Source organism: Dufourea novaeangliae, unplaced genomic scaffold, assembly GCF_001272555.1.
Source record: "Dufourea novaeangliae isolate 0120121106 unplaced genomic scaffold, ASM127255v1 scaffold109, whole genome shotgun sequence".
Lineage (NCBI taxonomy): Eukaryota > Metazoa > Arthropoda > Insecta > Hymenoptera > Halictidae > Dufourea > Dufourea novaeangliae.
Genome location: NW_015373997.1, coordinates 3,236,762 through 3,246,000, shown reverse-complemented (window position 1 = coordinate 3,246,000; position 9,239 = coordinate 3,236,762). Strand labels below are relative to the sequence as shown.

The following is a 9,239-nucleotide window of genomic DNA, read 5'->3' as shown; positions in this document are numbered from 1 at the left end:
GTTAGAGCGTCGTGCTAATAACGCGAAGGTCGCGGGTTCGATCCCCTCATGGGCCAAAATAATTTTTTTTCCTCTCCGTTCCCAGCAGAAAAACGAGAATCTTCGTCGCGGTTGTACGTTCCAGCGCTGACATTCCTTTTTTTTGTTCGGTTCATTTTTTAACGCGTACGTGCCGGGGATACCGAGACGGAAAGTTTGCTTTGCGGCGCCGGGTAATGCTGCACGAAAACTTTGGGGCGAGAAGTACGTGCCCGCCTCGACGAGAAGGTGCGCCAAAGGAGGAGGAATCTGAGTTTCGGTCAAATACAAAGAAACTTCCGGAACGACGTCCGCGGGTCTAATTGAGTAACTTTTCCTACGTTCGACTGGGTCTTGTTCGAGAGTGACCGTAATAAAAGTATTTTTCGGACGGTCCACGGAAGAGGCAGACATCGTTTTCGTAAATAGGTAAAACATTTTTCGTCGACGAGGGAACACGATTCGTTTATTTACTCTAGAAACTTTCAGTGCGGTTCTCTTGACTCTTCTCAGTGGCTTTTCATTTGCCGTTCATCACTTAACTTTATTTACCACGCTTCATTTTAGGTTAGATTTTTTATGTTGGAAAGTTTTTAATTAAAATTGAATTCGAAGTACGAATGAGCAAGCAAACAGTAATGAGGATGTGAAAATTAAAAGAAAAAAAAGTAAAAGAAATAATTTTCCGGTACCGGGAATCGAACCCGAGCCTCCTGGGTGAAAGCCAGGTATCCTAGCCACTAGACCATACCGGATTGAGTAGTGAGTCTTCAAAGGAAACTTTTAATTCTCGATAACGTGAATATTGTAAACATATTTTCTAACATAATGTGACAATAAATAATGATACAAAAATTGTATTAATTAGTATCATTATTTTAAAATAATATAATTTATTTAAATCATTAACTGAACAGAAAATATATTATTACATTGCTCATATTCGAGAGCATAGTATGTAGTAATATTTTTATTTTAGTAAATAAACTTTATTATTTCAAATTTATACAATTTCACGTTTTACGGGACAATATATGTATTACTGTTATCAATAGAAGTAAATTATGTAGTAAGATACAGCAACGCGTTTTTCAAACACGGAGGTAATTTGTACAGTAGATACGTGCTGTACAGAGCGAGACTTCCAAGTTGTGTAACGTCACTCATAAATTACACACAAAGTTATTAGTGAATTAGTTTGCAGTATAAATAGAAGGAACACGACGATTGCTTACCAGTGAGTTTACAAATCTTATTTCTTCTGCAATAACATGACAGCTGTGTGACGTATCTCTCATAACTCGATACATTTTATTTTGTATCCCTTTAGATTTTATGATACCATGTAAGCCTTGTCAGTGACATTGAGATAGCAGTTGATCGTGTACGATCGTTTCAAGTCTCAGCTACAAACACGGTTTCACGGTTTCAACAAATCACTGACTATTATTTCAATGTTTATTTCTCTTTTAAAATGCGCCTAAAAATCACGGACTCTTTCTCTCGACACGACGAAAGTTTCTCGCTCGCGTAAACCCCCGGGCGGTCGATTTAAATTCCGTTCGCCGCTGTCGTCGGATTTAAAAGTGTTTACGTTCACCGAGCATCGCGTGTCGTTCGCCGACAGGGGGGTTGGTCGATTGTTTCTGGCAACAAATAATTTATCTGGCTTATTTGTTGCTCTTTGAAAACGTCGATACGCGCGGGCAACGTCCCGAGGAAAAGGCCTGTCGACCGAGCGGAAACGACACCGTGGACGTGCCTCGTTCCGGGCAATACGCAACGGGAACAATTATCGGATATCCACGGTTGACAAATTGCACGATCAACCGGCTACGTTTTAATGAAGCTTTATCGGAGCAGGCTGCCCCGCGTTGCAGTCCCGGAAAATGAAAAATACAACGATGCGAGTCGACGCGAAATATTAATAATTAAAATAAAAAGGATCCATAACGCATTCTTCCGGTCGATATTTAAGCCGAGAGTTGAATCGTACGGTTCTGTCGATTGATCGGTAAATCCGCCGCGAATAATGCGGTTAAAGAGTGAATTAACAGACCTGATAATTCACGCATGGTCGCGTGTAAATAGCTCTCGTCGCCGTTGCGTATACGTGCATCGATGACATATCTTATATACAGAATTTTCGCTCGTTGGAAACGCGACGGCTGTTCGTTTTTATGCAATTCAATCGAGGACAGTAACACCACTCGAGGTAAAAATATGTATCGATTCTGGTGTGTGTTTCTAGTTAGAATTGTTTGATGATTAACACCCTCCATTACAATTTAAATGTTTGCGAACGATTGTATCTGTAGAGAGAATTTAAGTTTCTTATAATCGTATAGGCACGGGTATCCATCCATAGATTTTATTGATTCTAAAGAAAACCATTTTAATTGGAAATGTTGTCATCAATATCACTTTGAACGGTTTCCAATTGGTTTGATCTTTTTGTAACGTTTAAATCTATTTCCCTGTTTCAGATTGCTTGTCTACATTTCGTGCTCACGAGTCGTAAACATTTTCTGTTACAATGAAATGAATGAATTAATAGTATTTTTAAATTCCCTTAGCTCTTTGTAGTCATCGAATCAATTCTTTAACTTAGACTTAGAGTTTTAGACATTTAGACACTTAGAAACTTAGAAACTTAGAAACCTAGAAACTTAGAAACTTAGGAACCTAGAAACTTAGAGACTTAGACACTTAGAAACTTAGAAACTTAGAAACTTCGAAACTTCGAAACTTAGAAACTTAGACACTTAGACACTTAGAAACTTAGAAACTTAGACACTTAGACACTTAGACACTTAGACACTTAGACACTTAGACACTTAGACACTTAGACACTTAGACACTTAGACACTTAGACACTTAGACACTTAGACACTTAGACACTTAGACACTTAGACACTTAGACACTTAGACACTTAGACACTTAGACACTTAGACACTTAGACACTTAGACACTTAGACACTTAGACACTTAGACACTTAGACACTTAGAAACCTAGAAACTTAGAACCTTAGAACCTTAGAAACTTAGAAACTTAGAAACTTAGAAATTTACAGATTTACAGATTTACAGATTTACAGATTTACAGATTTACAGATTTACAGATTTACAGATTTACAGACTTCGAGACTTGGAGACTTGGAGACTTAGAGTCTTACAGACCATATATCATCTGTATATTCATTATGATTGCTCTCTGGTCAGTTTATTCCCTCTATCGTTTCCAATAAGCGAGTTTAATAATTGCAAGTGATTTCACGCGCCACTATACTCTAAATTTGATCTTTGTATTCACATTCTACTATCACTATTTACACGGTTAATCTGTCGGCTCCATTATTCCTCGCATAACTACCGAACCTAACTTCAAATTCAACGCTCCTTCTCGCATAACATCAGTCGCATCAGATGGTACGCCCCCAATGTTATCCAGACTCTCGTCTTTCTCAAATCACCATCTCGTCCGTTACATACATCACATCGAGTGCTTTATTGGAGCAGACGAGACCTATATTTCTGCCGCACCCCCTTCCCCCCTGGAATTTATCGCGGACTCAATGTATCTGTCGTATTGCGTCATTAAAGAAGCATATTCCCCTGCGCGCCGCATATTCCCCTGCGCGCCGCATATTCGTGTTCACGGATGCGCCCCGGCCATAAGCGACGCGCGTCGTTTCGTCCCTGGGGGCGGAATCGCGAGAAAATGTTTTTCTCATGGCCTGGGACCGATTTTATGGAACCGTGTGGCGACACGGCGACCTCTCGTAAAACAATCATTTTTCCATCGAGCCGAACAGGCCCCGCGTGCTCGCAATACGTCTGTGGATATTATTGCGAAAGGGGAACGCGCGCGCGCGTTATGAATTCGTCGAGAGAAACGACGAATTCCGGCCGTGTTCTCTCTCTTTTCTTTTTCATTTCTCTTCCTTCTATTTCTCTACGGCGACTCTTTTTCTCTCCGCTATTGTTTTTTGCCCGCGCAAAACGAAACGAACTCGCGTTTAATGCAATCGACGTGCAGGTACGAACGAAGCGTCGAGGTGGAGGTGCGTATACATCATCCGACATATTCCATGCAACTGCTGATTATACGAGCGATTGATTGTCTTCCCGCCTTTTTCCATTTTCTGTGCTCTGATCTTAATTGCGAAATGTCGATTGTACTGCCAGCTATTTTCGTCTCAGTGGTATTATCGTAACTGTGTCATTCTGTCTTATTTAGACCATCGAGTTGAATCGGTTATACGAAGACTGAGATTGAATTTCTTTCAACTGGAATTATCGTTATTTGTAATATCTTTCTCGGATGTGGCAGGTGTCAATTATCGACCACAATATTGTCAGGGATACGAGCTCAGCAATAATTCGTTGAATTTCGCAAGGAGACAAATTTATGTCGAATAAATGTCGTTCGGACGGACAGTGAATATTGTATTTTAGGATACAGTTTAGATTGTACGGTTATATTTGCAGAAGTAAATTAAAACTGACGAAAAAGATTTTCACGTAGAACATTTCATGAATTCTCAATTTCATTTGCATATTTCCAAGTGTAACGCGAGTCTTTTGTTGGGTGGATTTCGAAGTGAAAAAATCGCTTTTGAAATTCCGCAAGACTTTGTACTCCCAATGTCGGGTTCGAAGCGTCCACATTTTTCAATTCATGCCATCCTCCTACGCGTGTAAGCCTTTGCACAGTTTATTTCGAAGACCTCCATTGATCATCGTGTCTCATACATCAATTTTACACCCGCGTCGTCCCTCTAGCCAGCAATGCGCTTCCATGGTGCTTCTACGGGGCTTATACCCGTACAGCGACAAAAAGCGCCGCGTTCAATCGTCGAGGAGGAAGGCTTTCTGCATGAAAAGCTTTTCCGTTCCGTCAGTAACTCCGCGCGCCGCCTGGGCTGCTCCGAAATTTCGAAAGCGTATTCTGCTCACTTCGAAAAAGGATCGTATATTCAGAGGCATAAAATGCCCCATGCACATGCACGACAATATTTTACGAGATCTCGTGGCACGGGCTGAAATTGGTGTCCGAAATGAAAACCCATTTTATATTTTTAAAAAACTTTATTGACGGCTCGATAACAATTTCGATGCAATTTTACATTGTGATATTAATCGAAAGTAGATCTTGGAATTGTTAGTATTCCAAGTTAAATTTTGCAATATTTCGCTGCTGAGAAAAAGTGATTAACAATTTTATTTCTTCATCTTGAAATATTCTTTCGAAAAGTCTATAGTTTAGGTCCTAAACTTTGGGAGATACATATTACAATTTTTAAATTTATTGACCTACGTGCACTTCTACGAACTTTTAGGATGTGGGCACTCACTACACGAATTAAGTTCTGTATCATAATCTACATATCATAATCACATTCTATCACATAACTTACCCTACACATATTTTCCCATTGTTAGATAACAAATTCCGTCACTTCTATGTAGAAGTCATATCGCTCAACGTTTAACAGATGTCTCCCCTCGTTTCGTGACGTACACATTGCCAAGAATAATCTGGATGACCGAACACATCACCGTTGTAACAAGACATACGCGAGTCACGGTCCATTCTTGCCGCATTTCTGCGTCGAACAGCCTTATTTCACCCCTCCAGTCGAGTAAATTACACGCTCGAAGGTTGGCGACCCCTTCCAGAATCACCTTTGCGCAATACAGGATCCGCTTTTACGGGGTGCGCCATTTGCTTGGTCCCGCTTGGAAACTTTCCTTCGCCCGGCCGTATCCTTTATCTTCGCCGTGCAACCGCCATCCCTCCCTCCCCGCAACAAACGCATCCCACGCGAGTTGTTTTTCCCCTCGTTCCAGCCGCATCAATCTTCCTTCTCGACCCGCGTTACCCTGTGCCACGAGATTTCACCTGGTCCACGGCACTCGAGCACCCCGTGCAACCACTTTTACGCGCCCTTTGTCAGGTGACGGGAAGAAAGGGACGTGGGATTTGAACCGGGAAAAGTTTGCGTTACGCCCTCTTTCCCCTAGGGAGAGCTAATAAAGTGACGTGCCCCCTGTGTTGTGCTTGCATCGCGTGAATTATGGGCTACGGTATTGCCGATGTAACGAACTTTGTTTTTGGGATATCGACGGTGAGGGTTCAGGTCTGATCAAATTACAGGTAACCCATGTATAACACGGCGGGTTAGGTTCTACAAATTTTTCCGTATTATGTGTTAGAAATATTATTTCGAGGCCTTTGATTTCTAAAAGGATTATGTTCCTGTATAATTCTGGGCTAAGTGCCGTGTCGGGAATCACAGTTCTCTTACCCAAAGGCACTTCCACCTTTCCCACTCCGTGGCCAGATCCTTGAGGAATAAAGTCCTTATTCTTAAGGCAAGACAACGTAACGTCAAGTTGCTTGTCATCTCTAAAGTGGCCCATATACGATACGATTTGTCATATGACAAGTTGACAGATGTTTGGGGTGATAGATTTTTAGCCTATCGTATTGCCCTATCATACGACCGCGCCATAAATGTTGCAACTGTCGTTCTGACGGTCGAAGCGACTTAGGTTGCATGTACGATCAGTTGTACGACAATTGTATCTTTTATTTTCACCCATCTGTTTCACATAAATAACCCTCTACGTCATCGATAGCTGAAAGCTGATCCAAGTCTGTTTAATCTTTTGCACCCTCTTCCAAGACTGCACGCATTCTAGAAACCCTGTCCTAAATTCTCCAACGCTCAATGAGCGACAGGCTATCCTCCTTCGACTCCACTTAAAACACGTTGACGTTAACAGGTACGCGCATTCAACAAAAAATGGGGTTAGAACAATTCGCAGTACTCAAAGTGCTCCCACTCGATTTTTCTCAATTCGATCGTAACGATAATAGTATTTACAAAGGATCAAAGACAGTCAGATATTCGTGGCTTTAGTATCAATTTGTCAGTCAACCCTCTCATAAAGCTAGCTACAATGCCTGTGACACAGGGAATTTAATTCCACAAGGACATGGCTACACCTAAAAGCCTCAACAATGAGAACTGCAGGATTAAAGACATTATTATAAATTTCCAAAACAATTCCGTCACCAGAACGATATAGAAGTGTTCGTCGCAGCACAGAAAACACCTTTCGTAACATTGCACGCAGTCCGTGACAAAGTTTATTGTCCCTCAGTCCTCCAAATGCGCCCTCTCTCGAGTTGGGGTCTGGCAGAACCGCCGCCACAGCAGCCGCCTCCAAATGAGAGAAGAAACTAGTTTCCCCGGCGTACTTTATCCAGTCTGCTCTTTTCGAGTACGTCGAAACACGCCCAGGAGAACCGAGGGTCTGTGCTCCTTGTGACTCTCTCCCTCTTTCTAATGGTGTGCACCCATAAAGGCACTGTTAAAAAGACCTCTTTGTCGCTCGGCCACGGAGAGCCTCACATGGCAACGAGACTTTGGAGAGGAGGGTTCTCCGCATTAAAAGACGCGTTTCTTCGTCGACGATGAAGACCGAGACAGAGATACGGTGAGAAGAGGGAAATAGAGAGAGAGAGTGAAAGAGAATAGAGGAGGGAAGAACGAGCACGCAGCGCCACGGTATATTTGCCGTGCATCAAAGACCTCGGGAAGGCCCCGTAATGGAATTGAGAGGGAATCCGCCGAGCTTCCTGTTTACCGAGCTGATTTCTTGATTTTTATTGGCTCCTCGATTGCGGGCCAGGGAATTTTAAACGGCTTCTGAACTCTGAAAACGACCGAGAACACCCCTCTCGGATGAAATTGATCGAGCGAGACCCGCCCCCTCTGTCTCTTTTCTACTTTCTCGTCTCGCGGCTCGTTTTTTCGTCGTTCTGCCCCTCGTATCGCGGGTATACTTTCCAGGGAGTTCTGGCATTTTTTAACGGCATTGACTACGATATGTGTGCAGGCGAAGCATGCGGAATCGTTCAAAGTTTGAGGATCAAAGTTCTGAGGTCCTCCAGTTAGGTGTAGTAACTTGGAGTTATGTTTTGAAGTTTTTATGAGAGTAGCCGGGCAGAATGTTCGTTGCGAATAAATAATTGATGTATTTTTAAGAAATATTTCATTTATACAGTTGGTTCACTAATACATGGTACGCTAACTGGCGAAGTTCCAGTTAAATTAGACGAAATTATTAGAAGGTTGAAAGAAAAGATTTGTAAGCTAATTGTTAGATATAGTAAATATTTTTTATTCTTTCTGTTTGTTTCAGTGTTAGTACTAGGTATATCAATGAGCGCTTCGTTATCTTTTAAGAAATTTGTAGTTGTTTCTAAATATCGAAAAACCTGTTTGCTTGTTTTTTACAGAACAAAATATTAGGAAAGTAATGTTTACTTAAACCATATTATTTTAATAAAAGATATAAATAGTTAATTACTTATTGCCACACAAAATGGCTCCGATCTAGTAAAATCTAGGTACTAAACTTTTTTGAAAGGACTTCAGTTTTTCATGGAATTGTACGCATTTTCTTTAGAATATAACAAAATAGAATTTCATTCAGAAATAGAAATTTCAAAATAGAATTCAATAGAAATTTTCATGGATTATTTTCCATATTCGAGATGTTGTTGCTCGTCTACGAACACAGTTGAAAATCTACTAATATCTTTTAAACAATGGTAGGAGTTATTTCCGCGATGTACGTCATAAAGTTGCAATCTTCCTCATTTATTCCGCTTACAGTATAAATGGAACATAAAAGAATGGTCACGGATCAGGGCAAGTTCAGTGATAATGTATTTTTATCTCCGAACTCGAGGTTGGGTGAAAAGGCAGAAATGACGACGAGATTGCTTTTAGTGCGTCAGCTGAAACGTGATGCAATTTTTGAAGATGTTTACGAAAAACAAATATTTTATAATACTCATATGCCGTGTTATTTTCAAAATGCGCGAATTTCTTAAGAACAATCGCCAAGTAGTAATTTCTTATCGCATACGTCGAGTAAAAAGGAAAAAACAATTCCGAAAATAACGTTTTCGTTGTTAAACTTTCTCGAATTAAATATTGTATCATATAAATCCAGATCAGAGAATACTGTTTTTCAAACAGAATATCTCCAAAGAGTTCGTTCAGGATGTAATTTAATCGTAGATTTCTCGATCTGCCATCGAGGCACGATAACCATTATCATAACGATAACCATTATCATGCAAACAAGCTTACATTACACAAAATTCAAATAGAAACGTCACTGTGTTTCGAATAAA

The 9,239-nt window shown here is 40.8% G+C and overlaps 1 non-coding gene across 1 annotated transcript; it reads right to left on the bottom strand.

Moving 5' to 3' along the window:
• Positions 1-701: 701 nt before the first annotated feature.
• Trnae-uuc lies at positions 702-773 on the bottom strand. Its single transcript has one exon. It is a non-coding gene; the product is annotated as a tRNA-Glu (tRNA).
• Positions 774-9,239: the final 8,466 nt, after the last annotated feature.